A 26,370-nucleotide genomic window follows, 5' to 3' on the forward strand; every position below is an offset into this window, starting at 1 on the left:
TTGGGGTTTAGTTTGAATTTCAACCCTACGAAAACATCAAATATGCTAAATATTGAAATTACACTGAAAAGTACAGATAATGGTTAAAGGAGAAAAAATGACATCCTTATTTAACTTGATTATTCTTTAAAATGCAATGAATCGTAAAATGTAAAAGATTCTTATATGAAAATGTCTGCAATTTGAAGATTCCATTTATGTGGAGCAGATGAGAACTGCCTCTGTAACACATCGCCCGAGGAAAAATGAGTAGATATTTCTGCGAGTGGCCATATGTATTTAATCTTTCTCACATTCAATTTTTTATATAACTTCATCCCAGGGTGAAAGTGCTTGTCCAGCCTCTAGTTTACCAAAGTCTTTTGCCTTTGGCAAGTGCCATAGAATATTTTTATTCATTCTGACAGAGATTTTGACTGTCTCATATAGATAATTTTTCTGAAATTTAAATTTCCAAACCCTCTGAGATAAATTTCAATCTGTCTTCCTATGCGTCATGTGAAGTTAACCTTGTGCGTGTTTAAAAATGAAAAAGTTCACCTTTTTGGGAGCTTCATCAGGAACCCGCTGACCTTGGCCTCCCCGGAGGGAGCTCTCCTCATTCCATTTAGCGCTTTAATGGTGGGAGGCACCCGCTCAACCACCCATTTCATTGTGTCCCACCTGTGACTGACACACACACACACACGCACATCAAATACAATCTCCACAGGGGGTTAACGTCAACATATGTAGCTGTCACACATAACTGAGGTGGATGTGTGCTTTGATGGCAAAATAAGCATTCAGGTTAATATTTTTGTAACCGTTTTATAATATTGATCATGATAATAATGATAATAATTTAAGAGGATACACAGGCTGTGATAAGGTCACGTATTGTATTGCTAAATGAAGTGAAATTCAAGGCCGAGCAGAAATTTCAAACGAAATCAAATTGCTGCTAACAGTAACAAAAATTGCCATTCCCTCCTCCATTATTGTGACAGACTAGAATAAAAAAAATATATAACATTGTAGTAAGAAGTATAGTACAAAAATATCTCCTGGACATCTAATAGTAATAAAGTCATTGAAATTTGCAGCAGAACGATTGGACGCCACAGAATTGGGCCGTGTATCATTATTTGGGAAGGGCAACAAGCGCCCCCACTTTTCTCAAGACAGCGTGCATAGCTGGTGGCCATCTTGGGTAGGGCAACCGGCGATTGGGAAGTAGATCTCGGAAAGTACATTTCTCTCAGTACTCTCCAATACTGATAATTGAATTTCTGTGACATATCGATACCGATAGTAACGATATTGTGCAACATTACTTAAAAGGAGGGAGAACATAGTATTTTTTAGGGGAAAGTGTGGGGCCATTCCTTCTATTTAACATTGAGACTGTCGACTAGGGTGCACACAATCTCTTTTGTGTTCATATCAAAGCAATAAATGTGCACGGGTCCTTTAGCTGGGGTCCACGCTAAAGCCGGCGCTCAGTATTCACTGCCGCGTCTCGGCCCATCGCCACCATCTTGTCTCCTCTTTCGCCTCACTCGCAAGAAGACGGGGGGGAGGAAGGAGGCGGAGGGAGGGCTTACCGAGTCAGGGTCCACGTTTGATGTGTTGATTGGGAGCGAGGACGGCAGCTGCACTCCTTAGTGTCCCTTGGGAGAGACGGCAGCCTGATAACTGAATGAAGATCTCTCGTGCTTCTTGTTAGGCAGCACGGCCCTCACGCCGCGCCCGCCGCAATTAGTTCGCGGCGGGGCGGCTTTAGCCATCCGAAGATTTCCTCGAAGCGCCCCAGGCGCCGTCCTCGGCCCCGCCGGCCCTCTTTACCACTACAGAGGACATAGTCGAAATCCAGTAGCCAAGGGAGGGTGCAGATGTGATCCTCGTGGCGTTTTGGGATGTTGATTAAAGCGAGGTGTGTATGGTGTTCACTTTAATACTGGTTTCTTTGCTTTTCTGCACTTTTCTCTGTGGACATGAGACAGAAGAGTCCATCAGTCAGCTGTCACGTGACATTTGTACACAAGCAGGCAAATTCTAATTCCATTTTGTCTCCAGCAATTTGACTTAAAAAGGCTGTCTTGTACATAGATGCCACCAAATTGTTTGAAAGGTTGTATGTCCATCGTCAGTGTCGTCCCGCCACCTTCACTAATGCTACGGCAGTAATGTGACGTCAATAACTATGTGCCACTGCATGATGAAGCGTTCTATATATATGAAAATGAGGCAACTCCTCTGGGGGGGATATCAAGGAAAAATGAAACTACAAATGTGAAGCTTTGGAGTCTAGCTGAGAGTGTGGATGTGGTGACAGCAAAATGGCTGCCCTTTTCTCACAAAGTGGCACTGAGGATCAGAGGAAGAGTTATAATGGCCAGAATGTGAGGCCCGGCGGGTGTGTCGCAAACGTTCTCTTAGCCGTAAAACAACAGGCGCGGTAATAATGTAAACCTGCTAAATCCACCCAGCGCCGTCCACTTCAGTTGCTGTTTTTCTTTACTGTTAATGCTGGGATGGATTGTCGTGTCTTCAGGTGTTTACGGTCAAAGCCTCTTATTTGTTAAGGTATTGACTAATGTCGTTCACACATGCGGTTGTGTGGTTTTGGCCGATGTCGATACTGTACCGATACCACTTTTTTTTCAAATATATTTTCCTTTTAATACTAAATTATAGCAAAAAGTCACAAAATGGCTGCTTCAAGTCAAATTGTGACAATTGTGAATTTAAATTGACATCTTGTTCAAATTTAACTCACAAGTCCATTTGACCTACTATGTGTCCTTTTCTGCGGCACTAGGGTACAATTTTATACTTTTCTGACTGAGTTTCACAGGCTTTGAATTCTGGAACTATTATAGCATTACTAAAATTGTTTAATTTTTAATCATGTTCTAGTTGAATATCATTTCACACTCAATAGAGTTCCAATCCAATCCATTTGGGTGCAGGCCTGAGTGAACTATTTCTTCATTCCCGTGGACATGGGAAGTAGTATGTAGAAAACCTTTTCATTTTTTTATTTTTTTTACACTATTTCAATATTAATTATGTCAATAGAACAGTGCTAGTACAATAAAGAGCATTTTTTTCCGACAAAGAAAACTAATAACACACAATTGTGCAGCCACGGTAATAAAGGCCAGTGGGCAATAACAGCTGGGCTTGTCTTTCTTTCTCACACCAGAATGGAGGCCGAGTGTTAGTTAATTAAGCTCAGGGGTGAAGGCGATGTATTTGTGGGAAAGAATCCAATTATTCTCCCCACCACCTCTCAAAATAGAGAAAAGGGGAGGCGTATGTGACCACAAGCAGCACGATGCGGATGATGAAGACGATCATGATACCACTTACAGCCACTTATACGCCAACATTAGACAATCTCCGGTCACCCCCGTGGCCTCGGACAGAGAAAATCATGCAGGTGCTTTGTTACGGGTGGGAAAACGGTGGAAATGTAACAAAACTTAAAATAAATTGGCCTTTGGATAATCACAGCTTTAAAGGCAAAAAGAAGAAAGGTCGGTATGGAAGTAAAGAAGCAATTAAAAATCTAGAATACCACTTCACAGTCACCGTTTTTACACAATGTGGCTAACCTTATGCTGACACAGTTTCCTCAACTGAGTATAATTGAGGCAAATGGTTAAATAATAAACTCATCTTATTATTATTAGAGTACTTTTTTTGCTTTATAGTACCACAAAGCTAATTGTGGCCAAATGGCCGATTTATTTGCTTAAGTCAGTTCAACAAGGTTTCAGTTAATACCAGTTATTTAACATCTTGATGCCAACATAAAAATAAATAACCCATCGGCTGCCATTGATGGCGATAGACTCGAGTCAAAATGAATTGGATGTCTCTCACCGTCAGTGACAGTGAAACATAAGAACTAAATGCCAGTCATCCCAGTTGGATTGGATTAAAGTTCCACTATGATGATTTTTTACACAGTAATTAAATGATAGAATCACAGTTGCATTGTACGCTAAAAATAAATAATAAACTATGCAACGTTGTGCATCTGCATAGTTGAAACCCAAGGAGCAAAGATTATAAAGAAAACAAATACATATATGAGTAGACTCATCTTTACCGTGTGATGATTTCTAATATAGAATTGAAAGTAGGTCAGGAGGACGTATGCCCCAAAGAACATGATTCCAGGGAGATTTTACCATACAAGTTCAAACTGGAGGCACAAGCGAGTGAGAGGAAAAGAGAGCCCTCACATTAGCAAAATAATAATTAAAAAGAATAAATAAATAAGTTTTCCATTCTGGCCACGTGGAGCTGTTTTGTGACCACAATGGGGGTGTCATTTCACTTTGGATTTATGCATTTGTGCGGCCACAAAAAGACACACCGTGTCTTTCTCCACTCCTCTGGGGACCCCCATGAAGTGGACGGGCCCCTCCTAATCTGTGCCTGGCGAGAACTCACTCCTCTCTCTCCCCTCTTGAACTTTGTCTTTGTGCGGGGTCACCCTGGCCGGGGCCACGCGGGAACGCACCTCCTCGGCCCCGGCGCCTTAATCCCGCTGAGTCGATAGATGTTGGAGAACTGCTCATTTCAATAAATGGAAAGTGATGCGGCACGCGCACACACATTCACACACGCAGCGGGAATGTCAAACACGCTCAAAGATGTGCACGCTCATGCTGGGGGCCACAAATATGGAGGTTGTGGTTAAATGACAGGCAAGCGAATAGAACATTCACCAGCTCGATGCCCCGATAAGACCTTATTTACATTTGACAGCACGCCATTGATTTCTTCCTCTTTTTTGCCCTTTACAGACGGCTCAGTCTGCAGACGGGCTAGCAGCAACGCTACGCGCCTCCAGTCGAGCCGCAAACTGTCTGTCAAAAGTTCCCCACGTAACACAAAAAGTATAATTTAAGTTCAGTTCATTCAAGTGAAAGAACTAAAACTTAAGTTTTGTATTAAATTTTAAACAGAACTTTCTAAAGTACTATACTTATAGTGGTACTTCAATTTATAAGGGAAACATCTTAATTTCCCAAGAGACTAATTGATTTGACTAGCATACAAATATTTAAGATATTATTTTTTATCTATTCTTTGTAATGTTTCACATTGGCTGCTAAACACAGACACTACTCGTAATGGAAAAACTGGTGAAAACCTTTGGTAACATCTTTTTACAAGTCTTTGTGGAATCATATCGATAACCAATTGAGGTATAAAGTCACACGATATATCGCCATAACTATATATTGTCACACCCATAGTGAAAATTGTGAATTTGATGTAATGACGTCATGTGTTAAGGACTGACGATAATGGACAAAGTGTATCAAAAGTCAAGCCATTACCTGCAATGAGATTGTCTAGTTGTCTACAATGTCACCAAACATGACAGCAGCATCACAGTGAATATAAATGACTCGATTAGTACATCAGCTAAATGAGAAGGCATCCATTTGTTTAACTCTCATCTGAATGTCATCCTCGGCTGATTTCCAATAATCAATGGCGAGCGTCCATTAGTCCGCGGAGCCGACGACTTGGATAAACAGCGGCGGAAATCACCAGATAAAATGTCATTCAATGCGCCGGCATCGTCATTTCGATAATGAAGCTCTTTTAGGCAAGTGGCGTGAAGTTATTTCCGCGCCGATCAATACGGATGGTAAAAATGAGTCGATAAGCGTATGCGTAAATTGATTCCATCTGCTTATTATCATATAAAGCAACCTGGTAAATATGCAAGTCATTACCGGCTGGTGACGAGCCTTGGAAAGACGATTCTCATGAGAATTTAGTATAATTTAACACATAAACAAATACGTCGTGATTAGGAGTTAAACATGGGAGATCTTTAAGCTGTCATTGCTGAATTAGAGTTCCACATTTTTATGTAATTGATCCAAGGCTATTGTGATTTTAAATGTTTTAAACCATCTATGCTAGGTTCTGGGAATGGCTTTTTGATAGTTTTCAAGAATCTGTAAACTAATTTGAATGTATCTTTTGTAGCTTTTTTCTCTCTCGAAGAAGCCAAGTATATTCTTCATATCGTTTTTATTGTATTTTTTACTTCTGTCAATTGGTCAACTTCATTAACACTCCCAAAACGAGCCATTTGGAAACTCCCACAATCTGACTATTTTGTTGATGTCGAGAATACGTCTCCAATCGCTGGGCAGAGGAACACATCTCGACTCCTGCGCTGTCCACGAGCGCCACCTCGACGCTTTTTTTAAAGACGCGTCCCGAGTGGAGCGCTTTTTCCCGCCCGAGCGGAGGCAGATCCGCGGTGGATCCAGACCCTTTTTAAGCGATCATCCTTGTATCATAACAGATTAAGGGCCGCTGCTGCTCCGGATTAGGCCTAATCTAACCTTTATCCGCTGCCGTCTTCACCTGAAACCAGCGGCGACCGGGAAGTCAATCGACAAGGAGGTGGAGGGTTGGCGGGTGCTACACGGTGACACTGATCTCCCTCTTTGCGCTCTCATTATCGGGATTAAGAAAAACACTTTTGAGTAATTATTTTGCGCATCGGATAAACATTAGGCTTGCGCGGATTTAGCCCAGCTTTTGACATGGAAGAGATGCGAGCGGGCTCATATCCAGACGAACAGATGGAGAGGACGACCAATCATCGTTGAACTTTTTTTGGGGAAAAAAGATATTTCATTGAATGTTTTTTTCTTTTATTAAAATATCATTGACAGCCACCCAATCGTGCATGTTTTTTTACTGACTCTGGTGTAGGCTGTGTGCCTTCAATTCCAGCTTTGTGGTGGTGTAATTGTGTGTGCGACTGGTTGTCTGTCGTTATGCACGCCCTACGATGGATTGACGACCAGTTTAGGGTGTAGTCTGCCTTTAGCCCAAAGTAAGCTGGGATAGGCTCCAGCACGCTGCGACCCTGACAAGGATAAGCCATTTTAAAATGAATGAAAACTAGCGAAGATTAACATAAATTCGAATGGGCAGTGGTAAACATATCATGATGTTGAAAGTCTCAGGGACTCAGAATTGAACATGAGGGCAGCCGTTTTGGTTAGAGGTGGGCAAACTGGTCTTTGAGGGCCGCTGTGGGTGCAGATTTTTGTTCCAACCGATCCAACACAAAGAGTTTAACCAATGAGGTTTCTGCTGAAACAAGAAGCATCTGAATGCAATCCACTGATGCCAGATTGGTGTAAAGGTTTCTTGTTATATGTTGGAACGAAAACCCGCACCCAGGGCGATGCTTTATGATTACTTTATGAGACTTAGTTTTCAAAGGCCAGATCTTTTATAGACATTCTGCTTCTTTTTCTGCCATTATATTAACAAACAACATTTTTAAATATTATCTCAATTCTCTTTTCTCAATTGACATTCCAGCATTATCGTCACTTCCTATGTGAGTCAATAGGACAAAAGTCAAATTTAGTCTCCGGCATGTTTATGCTGAACGACTCGCACGTCAAGAGTCAAAGTATCAAAAGGCGCTTTGTTTACACCAGCTGCACTTGATTAGCAAAGGCAACACTTGCATTTTGAAGAAGAAATGGCGTTGACTTAGTCTCTTGTCTTTGCCAGGCAAAAAAGGTCAGCCAGCGCTGGATGTTTGGAGAAGGCATTAAAGCAACATAAAATGTTGCTTTACCCCGCCAAAGATGTTTGAGGCTTGATTGGCCACAGCTGGCTTCCGTGCGAGCGATTTAGCACAACGAAAGCCTGCAGAGCGTGACTGTTAAATGTCAAATCACCTTTGAATGCAGCTTTCGGTTTTGTGGACAGACTTTTGATGAGTTTGGCAATTTCTCGGAGTTTCGACAATTGATTCTGCCAACGCTGCTTTCTGTTTGCCATCTCAAACCACAGTTTTACCAATGGGATTATAGACTACAGAATGAATAAACGGTCATTGGCCTGCCTTTTCAAATGGTTTGGACGTCGACCAGTGATAAAATCAGGATTGGATGCCAATCATCATCTTGGGAGTTCAAAGCAATATGTAATATTTGAGTGATGATGGACTGACTCATGAGAAAATACGAATCTCATTTTTTACAATTTCACACAACAGTGAAAACCTCCGAGTCATGCTTATGTTGTGGCTTAGACTCACAGAGTCGCATCCACATCAAAGCTGAGGCAACATCTGCTTGCGGGTGGAGGCGAGGAGGAAGAAGGTCAGATAGGAGTTTAGGTGGGCACTAGAGGTCTTCATCGAAACAGGCGGTGGGATGTCAGAGGTGAGCGTTATAGTCAGTTCTTGCTTCGGTGTTGGAAAATTAGCGCTCAACATTTATCTATGCCAGGATTCCAATGTTAAGCTTCTCATGCTGTGTGTTTTGTAGGAACGGAGGCCCCCTGCAGTCAAAACTTCACAGTATGATTGTAATGTTTCTTTTTGCCGCGTTTTATCACCCCAAACCGCATACAGAAAGTTTAATTCTTCTATAAGATTAGTTTTCTGGGAAAGTAATAGACCTCAGATATTTTTTGTTAGCAGAATATTTGTATTAAGCACATTTTTGTCATTTATTTCATCTATCAATGCATTTTGGAAAGTTTTGAATGAGCCTAAAAAAGCCTAAAAAGTTTTTCTTTTGAAGATAATGCATGATTGAAATGATCAACTGCAATAATTAGTTTGTGAGTTAGCTAGTTAGTGCAGCCTTAATTCATCATAATTGTGATTTCTTAGGTTATAACGATTTTTTTCTTCCATTTTTATAGATTATTTAATAATGTTGGCTATTTTTAAATTTGTTCATGAATTGTTTGTTACTTTACATGTAGTTTCTTTTATTTTACTGTGAAATTACTGTTTTTCTTCATATAAATATTTCCTTCACCTGATTTTTCTTTTTTCCAAGCCCAGTTTTTGTGTCACAATTCCACAACTTGGTTTTATAATCTTTCATTTTCCCCCCAGTACTGACGTGACAAAGACATAAATAAATAATTACACAGGTAATTCAGAGCTTGTGTGCTTCGATGGGACACAAATGTAAAACGCTGAGATCGTGTGTGTGTGCCTATGTGTGCACGTGTCAGTGCACACAACCTCTCGCAAACTGTGGCCGAGTCATCCTGCCGAAGATTGCCGGCGGGCCCCCAGAGGTCAGAGGTGGCCCCTCTGAGGGAATTGTCCCTTTTAAAAGGTTATCAGGGTCTGGCTGTGCTGCTGTGATGTGATTTCAGTTTGTAATTGTCTATGATTGAAATAATATATCATATCAAACAAGCTCTGAAGGTCATCTTTTTCCCAGGCTTGCTAACACCCGCATCCCCAAACAAACCCCTTCTCCATTTTCTACCTGCTTTTCCCTCGCACGGCGCCAAACGGGAACCTATTTCTTAAACAGATTGGCAACGGGACAAAGAAAAATGCCTTTTAAAGGCAAACTTTGACAACGTGTTTTTCAGACTGAGGTATCTTTAAACTGCAGGTTTTCAAAATACTTTGAAATATGTCATTATGTAATGAATATCTTAACAGGTTGCCAGTAAACACTTTTCTGCTAAACCAAAAATTCCCACTGGTATCGTGTCTATTTTAACTATTGGTAAACTCTTTATTGACAGCGACTGATGGTGATTGATGTCCAATACATTTGGATTGAGAGGGGCAATTGAGTCAAAATGAATTGGTCTAGCACTGTCAATGCTACTCAAACATGAGCATTCAAGTTGCAACAATTGAGTGTTGCTTTAAATATTTACAGAAATGTTCGACGCATTACAAAAACATTTTTAGTCCCAAAATGCATTATGTTGCTTCAAGACAAACTAAACATGTTTCCACGAGTCCAGCAAGGAATTTGCCTTTGACGGCCAATTTCCTCTTCAATATAAGCCAGGAGTCGCTGAATCTTAGGGCTCAAAAAATAAATAATTTAAAAAAAAAAATTACATAAAGCAATATTCGTCTTGAAGAATAAAAAAAGTAATTTTTTTGGCCTCCTGCGTCTCATAATAGCCAAACCAAGATAGCACTTGGTTAGTTTCTTCTTCACCTTCATGGACAGATTTAGCAATTGCCCAGCGGCGTGTCTCGTCCCTCCCTTGTGATCGCTTCTACCTCCAACAGAGCTTTGGGAACACCACTTGGATAACCTTCTCATGCCGCCTGGGCCATTCGACACAGTCTGAGGTCAATGGCATCGGGCTGCTTTTATTGCACCTCCACCAGACCGCATAGAGCCCCCTACCCTCACGCTCAAAATCACAAACATGCAAGCCTCCCTGGGTGAGGTGAGTACAAAATCTGGCCTCCCGGGCACACAGGTCCTGACCTTTATCAACATCAAAAAAACTGTTTGGAGTCAAATGTGCCAAAGTTGCAAGAACGGGAATCAATTCTGGGTCTCCTTTATTTGCTGAGTCAGAAGCCAGAAATCCACTAAAAAGTTTGCCTACAGAGTGGCAGAAAATCATATGCAAATTGTTTACACCGATGCTAATATAAACTTAACACCAACATTTAATGCCCCCAATTATGTCTATCTTTTAGGAGAATACTCATTAATAGCTTTGCCTCTTTTTCTCAGAGGAATAGTTTTACAGATTTACTTCTTTTGATTCAGCACGTCTTCCCTTCCCACAGTTTTAGTGGCTGTTCATCAGCGCAATTTGATTCCGCCGCCGATGTTGACAATGATGGAGATGAAAGTAATCCCCCCTCCAACCCTCCCGGCCGACAGCAAAATTTCCCAGTTGCATCCATCGATCGGTACCAGTTATTTGCCGCACGGATCAGTGCCGTGATTAAAAACTAAAAACTAAACACAAGCACCTGACTTACCTCATAGGGAAAAAGAAGGTCAGGGCTGGAGACTTTGACAGGATGGGGTTTGTTTTGGATATGATGGATTTTCACTTATTGCAATTGAAGATTAGTGGGTAACGGTGGACATTTGTGGATGAAGGGTATAAATGAGTAATTGATGCGGGCACGCTTGACATACTGTCTTGTATCTGCATTCAAATAGCAACCTGGTACAATACATCAAATCTGTCTGACTGCATTCTAATTGTTTTCCATGCCTAGTTTCCACTCGAAAATATACGGTAAAGGACAGGATGCATAAATGCTTCTTGCCACATTTATTTGTGTTAAGAAAAAACTAACCTGACGTACAGTCCCTACACACGACATGACTTTTTGGCTGTAGACAAATTATTTACGTTTACCTTAACTAAGAAAAAACTACTGATGTTACACTTCACTGTTACAATTTTTAAAGAAAAAACCACACAGTTACTTTCCCAAAAAAAGACCAACCATAAAAGTTAAATTTTCCCGTACGGAAGACAAATTGCCAACGTTACACTTTCCTAAAAAACATATTTTCTGCCCAAACTATATCCAAACTATTCAGCAAACTAAACCTTTGGTACTGCTGTTTCCAAAAAGATAACCTACACATAATGCACTTATGCAAAGGAACCTCTTGATGGCCTATTTTCCAAAAAAGAAGTGATAAAACAAACAGTTCAGAAATTCAGAAATCACAAATTTTGGGGGGACAAATTGGCTGCCTTTGGTTTGCCATTTCTTAAACAGAAGTCACCTCTATGTATCGGATATCCTTCCCTTACTGTACCCCACGTGAACCAAACTGGGACTTTAAAAGCAAAGTATGTACCGAACCATGATTTTTGGCATACCATTCCACCTCCCCCCCCCCAACTGTCAACATATTCTTCATTTGAAGCTTTCATTTCATGGCATCCCTGGTGCCGGTGGTGTTTCCCAGGCTTTGAGGAAGATGAGCAGGCGAAGACAAACAAGATTGTGTGCCAGCTGGGGCCCTCAATGGCTCCCAGAAGACGCGGCAACACTCGAGAGCCACAAAGAGACGCACACACACACATACATAGACTTTCACAACCCCTCCCCTTGCTTCCTTCTGCAGTCACTAAGCATGACAGAAAGGCATTTCATGTGAACTCACAGCTGTCTACGGCTACTCGGTGTCACAGTGTGATGGAGCCCTTCCTCATAAGAAATGGAAAGACGAATGGAGATGTCAATAAAGTCGCTATTTAAACATGTCAGACACTTGAGTCATCGTTTGATTGTCGATTGATTGGTTTTGTCGGGGGTGTGCGTTCTAAAGCACAGTGGGGGGGTGGTGTCACACTTACGTTTATACAGTGTACAATTACTGTAATCATTAACCAGGGGACCCTCTGAGGTCCCATGAAGTGCTGCGATCTGAAATTAAAACAACATTTTTTCCTCATTTTGTCACCGAGTTAAACAAATGTAAAAAGCCTTGAATTTACCCGACTGCCTAGCTGCGGTAAAATCGTTTTTGGGCTCCCAACTGTGTGAAATCCAACACTTTTATGATTTTCTTTTTGCTTGACTTAAATACTAAATTACTGCATGCTCACTTAAAGAAAGACTGGTGGAAATGTTCACCTTCCCGCACCATTAATAACGCTAAATGTCCAATTAATTTTGACTGAGATGAATGAAGCTCCAATGGCTGCCATTGAGTTACTACTTCAAAATGAAATGAACGACTACATTACATTATTCAGATCCTCGCGTAAACTCATATGAACCTTTGTACCACTAATGTTCACTATTTAGTTTACAAGCAGTCATTGTGGTTTAATATCTTCATCACCCCAAGTCTGTCCAAATTAACCCTATTTTTATTCCAGAGGAAAATCTGCCTCATACTCAAGATGGGCTATGCTGACTGTACATCTTTATCTCAATGTCTCCAAGATAACCCAAAATCATTACTGCAATTAGGTCCTAAAAAGTGCTTGCACCTGCAAAAACCAACTGCTTCAATTGCACCATTCCCTCATGTCAACCCACAAATAAACAAGCGCAACAACAGGAATAACCAGGACATCTTTACAGTCGCCAGATTATCAGCAGCACTTTGTACTTTTGCAATCATAAAAGCGACAGCAAGCATCAATCTTGCTGTCTAGGAGGGAATCTGAAAAAAAGGCATTGATGTGACTCGTAAATTAATAGCACAGCAGAAGCAAACACAAGCACTCCCCTGGGGAAGGCAATTCACACGCATTCATCCGCTTCAGACGCATGAAATCGACTTTAAGGACCATCCCGTGCAGGATGCAGCTGAAATTGATGGTGGCGTGTCAATGAGGTGGAGACAATGAGGCTGAAAGGTAAGTGTCCCATGGTGCATCTTTTCGTGTATATAAATCACAAATATTAGCAAGCCTCGTCGGAGCCATTTCACCTTTTTTATTAAGCAGTAACAACTTATTACTTTAGACGTAGCGCATGATATATGTATATATGAATCCTTGTGTACGATGATGGATGTGGCAAGGCTAATCAAATTCATTGTACAACAATCACTTGGGAATTGGCCAGCGAAAAGAAGAAAAACAAGCAGCGTGTGTTTACAAAAAAAGCGATCGCAAATGACAAAGGCAATTTTAAATGAAATATGAACGCAAATAATAGGCAATGTTGACACTTCTGTTGTATGTATAGTGTCCATCGTTTTAAGCCTTGCCTTCATTATGGTGTGGGTTGAAATGCCCTTTTATTTTAAATATTGAATTTAATTACTTACTTTTTTTGTACATTTTAGACCTCTAACCCCTTATAGAGCAAGTGACTATGACGAAAAAAACTTAAATATTAACAAATATAACATGAGCCAATAAGTAAAGTACATCTTGACACATTATTAGTCCTACAATACTGGTAAGTTTACAAGCAATATTCTCTACTGTCTGATTTAATTTTAGAAGAGAATAAACGAGGGCAAACCATGAAGGTAGCAAAAATAAACCTGTTTCCCAGATGTGCACATCGCCCCTTCACACACACACACACACACACTCCCCACTTACACACACACACAAGCACGCTGTACCCCTACATAACCTCCGAGACTATAAGGAAATGAAAAAGGATTAGCCAGACCCCGAATCAACGAAATGACTATAACCGACTTTTCAGGCTAGCCACGGGCTGCTGGCGCAAAAGCATGTTGAAGTTGACATTTCAATTGTACCAGTCATTTGCATTCCATTTGACTCCAAATGACGCCTCCTCCATCCCCATATGCCATATTAGAAATTCCGGCAGCAGGATCTGATTTCTCCATTCAAAGATGAAGGTGGGATGAGATCCAGTTTAATTAAAGGTGCGCGGGAATCCCGTCAATCTTTGACGAACACGAAGAGGTCACAACTTCAATCAAATTCCTAAAGTGTCCGGAGCAAATCTTCAACGACTGCCAGACAGTCCTTACTCTGGGGATGCTTTGCAAAGCAAAGCTTACCACATCTAATATTCTTAGACTTGTTTTCCTGTTCCCTTTTTCTGCCCGCCACTCTGCACATGCACTTTGACCAATTCTCACCGTTACAACTTTGTCCCAAAAATGTACGTAACACAGGCTCTTTTAATTTTGACCCTCATGTTATCACAAAAAAGGCCAACTGCAAAAACCTTAAAATGTTGAAAAAAATCAAAATGTCCTCAGTCCTACGTTCAGATATTTTTCACGTGAAAAAAATTCAGTCAAAATCACCATAAAATGATCCAAATTGTCAAGTAAGTGACAAACGAATGCCACAAAATGTAAAGGGATTGACTGAAAACCACTTGAGTACACGAAAAATTACCAAGAGACCCAAAATTAACTTATTTCCTGCCAATGACAACAACAGACACCCAATGCTTATAAACTAGGAAGACTGACTATAAGTGCTCATCTTTCAATGCCATTGATGGTGCTAGATGTCTAATCCATTTCAAAATTGCATCTTTTCGTTGAATCAGTTATTAAATGTCACACGCGTACATTTCCTAAAAAAAAGAAGCAATTTTTTCTTCAAATTTTTGTTGTACATTACGATTACATGCCAATTTGAATTTTGACGGTTCCTGAACTGGTATTTTGGCACTGGTGCCTTGCTCATGACTTCTTTTTCTTTCTCTCTTTAAGCCAAAAGCTTGGCCTGCCACCTATCTTTATTAACACTATACATTCCCTCTGGATCCATAGTGTGATGAGCTCGCCCCGTCCCCTCTCTAAATGCCATTTCAAACTCATTACTTCGGGCAGCCGTCCGCCCTTCACGTCGCTGACCTTGAGAAAATGGATTGAAAGGTGACAAGGCAGGAGTAGCAATTTCCATGAAGGAGGGAGCGACAGGGAACATGTTGGAGGGTGAATCTACTTCTGTTGTGGCGGCACAGCGCTGCACACATGCCACATTTGGAATGAGTCTGCTGTCAGTGTGTGTGTTAGGAATGATAAAATGACACAAAGATTATGATAGGATGATTACAGGTTGGTTTTCTGTTGCCTCAGACAGGTGGCTATTGGATCAGTGTCCCATCAGAAGACACGCAATATGAAATCAACCATTGCCAAAGCAAGTCGTCCAAAAATAATATTATTAAACCAGAAATTGTGAGTTTGTGATCCAAAAAGCTCAAAAATTCTACGCACGTACAAACACACAACAATGTCTGACATAGGCTTGCACTGTCAGAGGCGGAATATTGTCAAAGAGCATGAAGTTTTGGGTCCAACTAAGCACTGATTTAAGAGGATAAATGATAAGAACAGAACCTTCATCTTATGGGGTAATATCACAGAGAAACCATGTCTTAAAAAATGTCTGTTTCAGTCATCTTGAGGGTATCAGTGTTACTTGGTTGGCAACAGCCGACATCTGAATAAGCCTGTCGTAAAGTTTTCACCTGGATTCAAACTATGAAATAACGCATAGATTGAATAGTTAGTATAAGCAACAACAACAAAAGTAATCAATCTGTCAGGTTAATTTAGTCCACCCGAAAAATGGTTGTGCCATTCTCATGGAAAAAAATTGACGTAACCAGCCACGAATCATATATTCTCCCCATGTTCTACAAATGTCACCTCACACCAGAGGGTGTGTATATGAGCCAGCGGAGAAACAATCATATTTAGCTTGTCCACTTTTTCCATTCAATCATCCTTTCAGGTATAACAAGTGTGTGTGTGGGGAAAGGGCAGAGAGGGGGTGCTCTAAGGGGACTGTTTTTCCAAGCGTCTCGCTCCTCTTCATTTCCACGCCACGGTAGGCGAGTGTTTGTTTACCCACAAGCCACCAGGCCTCACTGATTGCCATCCCGACAGTAATGGCCAAGGATGAGGTCGATCAATAGCCATCTTGCACCAATTCCTCAAGCAATAACATTGAATGGGGAAAGCCATTTACTTCTACTTACCTTTGCTTTATTTTGTGTTATGGCAAGGACCATCGGTTCTGATGAAGAACAGATTCAACAGTAGACCCTATTTTATTTCTATTGTGATGTTTTTAAGTATTCAAATATGATCAATTGCTGGGATCAGGGCAACATCGACTAGGCTAGGCGGCAAATGGACAAAAAATAAAATGTTTTTCAAGGGTCATTGACAAGTGCACATCACTTGGAACTGGCAGCTGTTGCCTTCAATTCACCTTGAAGTAGTGATGAGATAATGTGAAAACTGAACATTGGCCACAAAAGAGCATGTTGAGTAAAGTCACGGATATCTAATAGTGTATTTTCCATGCATACTAACCAATGAATTTGCTTTGAAATTGGTTGCAAAAATCATCATTCTCAGACAAACAGTGCTCATATGAATGGACAATAATTGTCATTCTTAACAAAAAGATGACCATGGTATAGCTCTTGTTGAGAAAGTACAGAAGACAAAAGATTGTGACAGATATCAAACTGTCAGGAATAAACGAAAGTAACTCAAGTGTCTCTCAAGTTGCCCATCTGTTTAGTATTAGTGGTTCAAATATGGTAGTAAAGTCTTTGAAGGAAACCAGGAAATGGCCAAAATGACCCTAAAATCATCCATTTCAAACCAAAACCGCATACTCAAGAGATAGTTTCTCAAACTTTCTTTTTATGGGTTGACTTATGACAGACATGCTTTCCGAATATCACGTGGCTAGATGAAACTAACGAAAAAACATTGGCGTTCCAAGAGTTATCTTTCTATAGCGAACCCTGTTCTTCACATAGTTACTACAACCTCCCCAGCCCCTGTCCTTTTTCCATATTGTGCTGTCTAAATCTAGAATATCATATTTCTTCCGATTACCCAATACGTTTTATTGTCTGATGTTCATATGCCGTTCAGCATGACTATGCTAGGCCACAAAAGGTTAGCCAAGGGGTCAATTTTATTTATCCAACTAAATATATCCAAGAAGGTTATGGACACTCGCAATTAATCATCGTCCTATCTGCACTTGCATGCGCATTGTTTCCAAATATACCGCCGCAGCAGCCGGATGGGCCTCTGGAGGCATCCGCGCCTCACGTCATGGCTACAATAAGCGGCGTTGGGTTGTCAGCTGTAAATTAGGCGGCGGCAAGAGACCCCTCAAACGATTCCAATGACGATAAGATCCCAGGGGGGGCCGAGCAGAGGACACGGTAAGGACGCACCGGTCCGTGGAACTTTTGGAACGTTCATTGGGCGTGACCTTGAAAGCTCGCTGAGGGTGTCATTCCAAGTTTATAAGCATTGCTGCTGTGTGAAACTAGTTTTGGGGGCTGAATTAAAAAATATAAAAACAATAAAAAACGATCCCGTTTGTTACTGGGTTCTTTATGCGTTATGTATTCAGTGACTGTCGACATAAGTTGTTGATTTATTTGGGGAGGAGAGCTACCAGACCTTTCCAGTAGGCCAAAACATTCCTCTAAAATAGTGTCTATGTAAGCTCATTGGTTGCCATTCACGACGTAAACACCCAATCCCTTTTGATGGGAGGGGCTAAATGAAGGTTCGTCCATTCGACACCGTCCTCCCACTAATAAAATGAATTGGTCCTCGGGTGTCATCACTGGCAACCAAATGAGCACTCAAAGCTAGTCCTACCAGTTTAAATCAATTGGGTGCATTTCGTTGTCAATGGCAGTCGGTTAGGAATTTTTTTGGTTACTTCCCGTACATTTTAGCCCAAATCTATAAACATTTTATGTGTGCCTTGAGTTCATAAATACTTTGTATAAATTGTGCGACTTGAACGTTGTATGGCAAATCGTATTGTACCGTATCGAAAGGTACCTAAAGGGTCCCACCCCTATTTTCCAATGACATGGTCCAGTTTGGAGCACTTAAACCTCACAACATAACTAAGGCTTAGCAGGACCTAATCGCAACCTAACACAGGCCGGGTGTTGGGTCTCTTGAGGGGCGTAGATTCGCATATTCTTCAATGCCGAAATGAATGTGACTCAAACAAGACACCAAGACCTACAGTTTTAAACACGGTTTTGCATGGGGCAGGAACTGTATCATTTTGATTGCGTAACATCTCCTTCAAACTTTATCTGTATTAAAGTGGTGAAAACAGCTGCAGCCTTTCAATGAGAGGCCTGGGACAGCTGGTGTCAAACAGAGACACACACACACAAGCAGCACACTCCTAACCACACACGCAGACACACAAAGTGTCTGCAGTGCGCTTGTATCCATCCCAGGTGGAATTGTTGAACAATGGGCACAGCGGGGAGGGAATCCTGGCCAAGGTGACCTCTCCGGAGGCTTTGACCATGTGATGGAGTCACGCTGCTGGACATGTTGTCAGCTAAACTGCACACACATACAATTAATGTCTAATGCTATTTTCTGCCTGCTGCTTTATAGCTAGGCTGCTTCAAAAGTGAATTTGACCTTGTGGAGTTGAGTATTGTGTTTGATGGTGAGCCATCAAAACTTCACTGATGTATTTCACCTGGGCGCAATGACTTAAACTAAAGGATATAACAATTTTTGGGATCAGATTTGGTAGCAATCGAGCCCGAAATAGCACATTCAATCTAGAAATGCGTTTCCGGAAAAAAGTACTAGGAGATGCTTTGCTGACCCGGTGTTTAGAAACTAGATCTCAAGACGCATTGAACACTATCGCAGAAATTGCACAGCATGGCCTCATTACGATCAGTACTCATATCAATACTAGTATCGTTACCATTGCAACCCTAGTAATTACCACTGCAAAGCTATTCAATACATTTGACTCAATTATGCTTCACAATTGACATCAACGGCATCTTACACAAACAGGCTTAAAGAAAACCCAAATATTAATTGATAGGCGAGGGTAGAGGTTAGAAATTATAACGTGTATGCAAGTCGAACGAGGTCGCACACTCACAGGAAATCAGGATGGCGCTTTAATTACCATCAAAAACCAAGAATCTTGAACTTTCATATATATTGATCTTAATTATTTCAGCCCCAGAGGCTTCCACAAACACACAAAGTGAAAACAGAAGACTTTCTGCTCCACCTCCTCCTCCTCTTCCTCAGACATCTTCTGAAGGAGCTTTGGCTCTCTGGGTGTGGAGGTGTTTCAGGAAAAAAACAGCCCGAGGGCACTTGGCAGAGGATTTGACCTGTTCCCTTGCAGTCAGAGCAAGAAAAAAAAACACTTTTTCCCACACTAGTCACCATTGAAGGCAGGTATAAGGCCCCCCCTAACTTTTTTTTAACCCTGACCTTCATCTCACGCAGGCCCTTGCGATAAAGGGGTATAGAAAGGAGCCGCCCAACAATCTGGACGTTGTGGCGGGCGGCCCGCCTAGTCTGCTCTCAGCTTACGCTGGCTCCTAAAAAATAAGATAAATAATAATAAAAGAGGCCTTGCACGTCTATCATGGGAGGAGGTGAGTCTCATGGCATCACAGCTAGTCACGCGATGGTGTGTGATGCTGTATTAAGTGGGATATATAATCTGTTCCCCACTCCCCGCCGTCCCCCCGCGTGTAAACGTCCACTCGGCTCCTTTTAATGAACAGCATCCGGTTTCTCAGCACGCCCAAAAACAATGTGCACTTCTAAAGGGGACATCCTGCCTTTGAACATGCTCACGATAATGATGGGCGAATCAATACAAACAATTCATATAAAATTGGTATTGGTCAATGTGCCGTTGAAATCAAGCGTTTTAACAGCAGTTGTTACTTAGCATAATAATTTATAATTCATCTTTGCCCAGTAAAAGGTCTTAACTGTCAACTTTTGAATAACTGTCCGCTGTAGTGACCACAGTCGTTGAAAGGTTTAATAATTTCATTTTTTTTTTTTCAGTCGAGTGCCACCTCAACTAAAATAATCTAAATTCCTCTAAAGTGGGTGTTGGGGAGCGATCAGAATTGCTGACGGCGTTTTTACACTGGAGTTGCGCCCGCCGACAATGGCGATGATTTGATGTGAGAAGGCGCAGAGATTTGATGGGAGCATGCAAATCCCACAACCCCACCCCAGACACCCGCCCAGTAAATCCCGACACTATATAGCCCGCAGCCTGCAGGGAGTTTAATATCTGCTGCAGTGATTAAACTGCAATGGTGAAACCAGCGTCATAGTCATAATCGGCAAGGGCCGGGCGGCATCCGCGGCCTGGGAATGGGTGGTGACACTTATCTGACCTGTGCTGTTGACACGCAAGGCCTAATGCTAATATTGCTCATTTATAATAACTGGCAGCTTTCAAAAGTATCGCTGCACCGTGGTCCTCACATTACTATTTTACTTATGGTTCTCGAGTTAAAAATGTTAGTATCGTGATAACAGTTTTCTTTAGGTGGGAATTTCCCTGCGATTTATAGTCCAGTGTGCTTCATATTGTATATGAATAAATATCATTTTCTTGTCAAATATGGTGGGTAACACTTAAAATTATATTATGTAATTCAATTATAAGGACTAAGAGGAGTAGAAACGACAAGAAAAATATATTAGTGCACATTTTGAAATAAGCTGAGTTAATTAGGTTGCTTGACGAATTTACCCTAAAGTACTTTTTTTAAGGTCTGGGTATATATCTGAATATCCATGATTTATTATTATATGTGGATTGTAAATTTATAAACTCGGAGATTAATTTTAGTATTATGTATTTTTCTAAATGTAATTCTGAATAATGCAATGACAATGCACCCACGGACCAGTTGTGCGTGTAACAATTAGTTTTCGCACTATTGTGTCATACCTCTGCCGCATCCAATCTGTTGAGTTCATGTGCCATTTGTTCACCTATCTTTCTGTATTTTTTTTGCTTCCGCTTGATTGAGAAGCAAAACAAAAATTCATCTTCAGAATAAAGCCACTACAAAACAGTTTATCCATGAAAATACAGTTGATGTCTTGCCCCCTTTTTTCCATGTGTGCAGACTAAATCCTCTCAGTGAGACTGCGACCAGGACCTGATCCCCCGCCACCATCTCACTTGAGCTCTCTTGCAAATCTGCTGCCGTGTGACGGCCTTCAGCTCAGACATCGCCGCCGATTTACTACGGGTCCATCCAATTCTATTTTTTCCCCTGTATATATTCAAATTTGTGCACACCCTGATGAAAAAATGCCTCTCACATGAAGTGATAGAATTTCAGAACTTAACAGAACATTCAATTTTTAATAGATTTAACTAAGCTACACAATGAATTTGTAAAGTTCTTTCATGACAATGATGGTAATGCATCAATAGTTTATTCCTCATCTTAAAATGCATTATTTAGTCTTGTATTTTTTTTTCTATTCATTTTTGGAATTCTTGAAACTGAAATTTAGAGTTGCATCAAAATCTTCTATTATATGCACAGGGCAGTAATAATCCATCTTATAATGCTATTCCATATCAGAAAGTCTATAGTACAATTTAATTTAATTCCAGATTTTTTTTTTACCTTTTGATGCACAAATGAATACAATTATTCACACCCATTAATAATGATTAAAAATACAGGAATGATTAATTAATAAAGTGATGAATACAATTAGGGTGAGGAATTTACCTGTGAACATAAAATGTATACAATAACTGAAATGAAGTTAACAAACCGATTGCCCATTTTAATTTTAAATGTAATTTCAATTCATCAAAATGAAATGTATCACTAGATCTATTCATTTCAGTGGGACTGTTTTGTTTGGATTATTGCACTCATATCTCACACACTTCTATACAGTACCATGAGTAAAGTTCACAGGGTAAAGTTATTCTTCGCCTAAACTACCCCACCCCCTTTTTTCAGGGGGTGACCTCGAATTTCCTAAGTCCAAAGACACTTTGAAAGTTTGTTTTTGGACCCTTACAAAGACAACACTTGCCTTTTTTTAAGCCCCAATGACGACAGCAACAGCACACGTGTACTCGTGTGTGTTTACTCAGATGTTGCGCCTCTCTCTCTCACAAAAAAATGCCTTTTTATTGGCCGCCGATCTTCTCTCATCGGTCCATACGTGATTTCAGAGCAAGATAAGGCAAAAATGCAACCTTAACATGAACTTGCCGTGACCCTCACCTGACCGACGACGGCCATGGTCTCACTTCAGTGCTAAATAAGTACAATGTGTGCCCGAACCTACGAGCCAATCTTCATTGAGGAGACGTGCACACACCCCTGTGCTTGTTTTTGATGCTATCGAGAGTTTCATTAGTGTGACTTAAGTGCGCGCTTGGCAAAAGCGCAAAAGTATTGGGATGCCTTTGAGACATCGACAGATACCGAGGACAGGTTCTTGGGTACGGAGTCAATGTGTGCGAGATCAGTATAGAGTGCCCCTCTTTGTTGGGAGGTAAATTAAGGGGGGTCTCAAAGGCACCCTTTTAATATTTTGACAAGTCTCCATATAATGACACAGTTTATTAAAATATAATCTAAATCTACAGGAAGTCACCTATGGGAGCATGTACACAGCCCTATAAATATAACTGGTATGTTTTAAACTCTACATTTCAGAAACGTATGATCAACATTAATAAAGTCTAATTATAGATTCAGAAAATATGGTCTAAAGTATTTAAAGAGGTTGGATAAACCCATTTTTGATTAGAAGTGATACATATTCTGTTAAAAGGTAAAAATGAGGGGTTATCGTCAGTCATTCTAGTCGATAGACTGGCAATGTGTGTACATCATCTATGCATGGTTAAGTGAATTCAAAAGATATTTGTTTTGACTATTTCGGTGTAGAAAGTAAGGTACATTCCAATCGTTTTTAAATGTTTGTTTTGCATGTAGGTTTTTTTTCCGACATGTGTCAATCAAATCCATCACGTGAGCTGTCTGTCAGGTTTAGCACTACTCTCTCCTCTATGTTTTTGCAAAAACAGATCCGATTGCGCCTCAAACATTGAACTGCCGTGGCTTTTGATAACAACGCAATAATTCAAAACAAATGATGGCAGCCTTTGATGGGAGCACTTTTATGGGTCACGGAGACTCGGCCCGGCCGCTGACATCTGGTTGATTTTATCTCCTTGAACTTTATCCTCGGAAAAAATTTACTGGCACTCTCAGACGGAGGAGGCATGTTAAGAGGCGGACCCACGGACTGAAGGACCAACGCGTGAGATTACTCGCGAAGGGATGGCATCTTTTACGCAACAATGGAGGACAAAGTATCCTTAGCTTCAGTACAAACATGGAAAATCATACATGATGAAACGTCAATAATTTATTTAGAAGCGTGACAATATAGATATGGCGATATCGAAATAAAGACAACTTTCCCTTAGACCAAAAGTTTCAACTAGGATGGTGTTTATGTCAAATTATTGTCTGCCATTTCTGGTTTCCAATTCTTTTTGACTGGTAAACGCTTGATTTACAGACCACGCAGATTTGGGGAGAACATACAGGAAGGTAGAAGCCTGCAATTGAACCTCTGATCCACGAACTATTGCACTATATTTTGTCAAATGAAAAGAGTAAAGCTATTGCCTTTAAATATGCCTTGTATAGGTGGTACACAATTATAAAGAAATTGAAGCGGGTGGTCAACAAGTTACTCATAAAGTTCATAAACATATACATACTTATAAAACCGTAAATTAGGATTTTTAAGATTGAAAGCTTCACGATAACACCTCAAAATGATGTGCTGTATGGCGTCAAAAGGTCATCATCTGAGCGATTACAGGAATAAAGCGTTGATTCATCTCCTCACCGTAGCTCTTAGCAACACGTGTGAACCAAAGACTCCAAGTAACCCAAACCGGGCCTTCTTAATTCTTAAGACCGAAGACTACGAAGAGGAGACCTCGGGGCCGTGGTCGGAGGCGCACGCTAAAGCCGCGGCCCAGCCCGGGAGATTCCCAGCCTCTTTAGATGCCTATAACTCATCCCGCTGGCCCGCTTCTGAAGGAAGACGCTCCCCCCCTGCTTCCAATCCCAGGGCCTGAAATATCCTTTCAAAGGCCTCCGGCTGGAGACAGATATGTAGGTGTTTTAGATAAGGTCGGAATTGCATTAAAGGCTTTTTCCCCATGAAAGCCATCGCTATCTTTTTTCGCCCTTTCCCATAGACTTGAGAGGGGGCGGCGAAGCGCTGCGGGACGCTTCTGTGCTTTCTGTGCGTTTGCGGTCAGTTCGCAGCTCATAAAAACCAGGCCCCGCACAAACCTCCGTAACGAAAAAAAATGAAAATTTAATCATGCAGCGCCATGGTAGTGGTGCAGAAAAGCCTTCCAAAGAACTCCACAAGTCTCTGACCCAAGATTGGAGGTAAAGAAAAACAGACCAAGCAACTGGCCAAGTGCTCTGCACCGGCATAATTACAAAGTATTACGTATGACAAGTTGACAATTCCGAGTGATTAAATCCCAAAGATGGGAGATTCTCGCTAAATGGCACCGCTCAATTAAAAGCTCGTTGCGCAAACCTCAAAGTGGTAGAATAAAAATTAAAAAGGGGGGGATCTGGAGGAAAGTGTCCCGTAATGAGCATTGACAGGAAGTCTTCAGTAGATTAGCACGTAGTATAATTATGACAAAATTCGGCATCAAAGTTTGCTCAAATGTCAAGATAGTACGTATTGCCTTAATATACTGTATAACATGGCATTCGGGAATGAATTTAACCGACAAAACTGGCAGCATTAGATGAAGAATTAGAAGCTCCATAGTGACCAGAATGAGAAGTTGAACACCAGACACGCGCTGCCTCAAGACTGAATAGGAAACATTGTAACCGAGTCCTTTCTGGCATTGCTTCTTGAGAATTACAGGGAGTTGTACTTATTATGGACGGGATTACCAAACTGCATTTTCAGTTTTATGTAAAGCTTCTCATTCTGGTCGCTACGGCTCTGACATTTCATTGAGGTAGGTGCAACATTGCAGCAATTTAGTACTAAAAGAAAGATATCTATATATTTTTTAAGATTTATTAAAAAATTGGTCTTGTCAATTACTGAAATCAGTATTGGGAGCTATTCAATGTTATATATGTGCAGATAAAAAATGACAACTTTGATTTACAATGTATTTTACATTTTTTTTGTTAGTATGTTGCTAAAATTGCAACTCAATATGATCATTATACCATTGCTAAAAGAAGCCGTCTAATGGTGGACTAAGACATGTAACGGCATTCCCAACTTATTCCACTCACTCCTCCTCCTCCTCAACTTTCTAATTATACCCGCTGCATCATTTTCCCCAGCGGACCGACTGTTGTGTGTGTTGTTTATATTCGCCAGCTTAGCGATTAGTCGCCTGGTTCCCTCCGCTGGTGCCGCCGCATATAAACCTTCTGCTCCCAGGGGGCCCTGCGACACGCTTTTTCTTTCAGATGATCATTAGCGGAAGCAGTGCTGGAGTTTGGCCGAGAAAACTTTTTACCTCGTAAAGCCTGATTGAATGTAAACTTGAATTTAACCATCATGCACAGTTTCACGCATAATCCATGAGACATGACTCTCCTTTCTGTAGCAAGATGATATTTCATCTACTATTTTGTATTCTTTCGACTCACATGGGGACCCAAGCCTCATTTGATGTGATATTTAAGTAACTTATGTTATGTCATAAAAATATAATAATAAGAAAGGGCCTGCTGTTTGTTGTTTTTCTCAATCAATTTGGAAAAATCACAATTATTGGAAGATAAGGTGCCATTTTGGTGACTTTTTCTCGCAGGACAGTCTAACAGAGATTGACCATTCATGCTTTCATGCAGGTCCCTTCATTCCGGAATCTAATTTTTAACACGGAGAAGACAAGATATGCAGAAAGCAAAAGCATAAATCTTGGTGGGCCCCAATACTGCCCTAAATAATAGCTTACGTATTTCACGCTGGGATAATTACAGACGAGTGGGGCCAAGGCCCTGTCGACACAGAGCAGGGAGAGAAGTCGCCAAAATAAAGGAGGCCCGAGGAAGTCGTACGCAAGATTACCGAGCCAGGCGTTTAATCTGATCTATTAACCTCTAAAACGTCCTCTGTTTCAAAGCTCTGAGGTAAGACGGCTTTCATTTTCTCACCTTTTCTTTCTCGTCTTCTACTCCTTCCCTCCTCCATCTGTTGTGTAGCCGAGGTTTACTCATCGAGGAGCCCGGTTTGGTCC

The 26,370-nt window shown here is 41.0% G+C and overlaps 1 long non-coding RNA gene across 1 annotated transcript; it reads right to left on the bottom strand.

Annotated features, from left to right (window-relative positions):
• Positions 1-542: 542 nt before the first annotated feature.
• LOC144082999 (uncharacterized) lies at positions 543-26,370 on the bottom strand. Its single transcript, XR_013303438.1, has 3 exons — positions 26,288-26,370; positions 1,587-1,968; positions 543-669 (listed from the first exon to the last, which is right to left on the bottom strand). It is a non-coding gene; the product is annotated as an uncharacterized LOC144082999 (long non-coding RNA).

The sequence above is a fragment of the Stigmatopora argus genome, chromosome 9 (genome assembly GCF_051989625.1).
Source record: "Stigmatopora argus isolate UIUO_Sarg chromosome 9, RoL_Sarg_1.0, whole genome shotgun sequence".
NCBI lineage: Eukaryota > Metazoa > Chordata > Actinopteri > Syngnathiformes > Syngnathidae > Stigmatopora > Stigmatopora argus.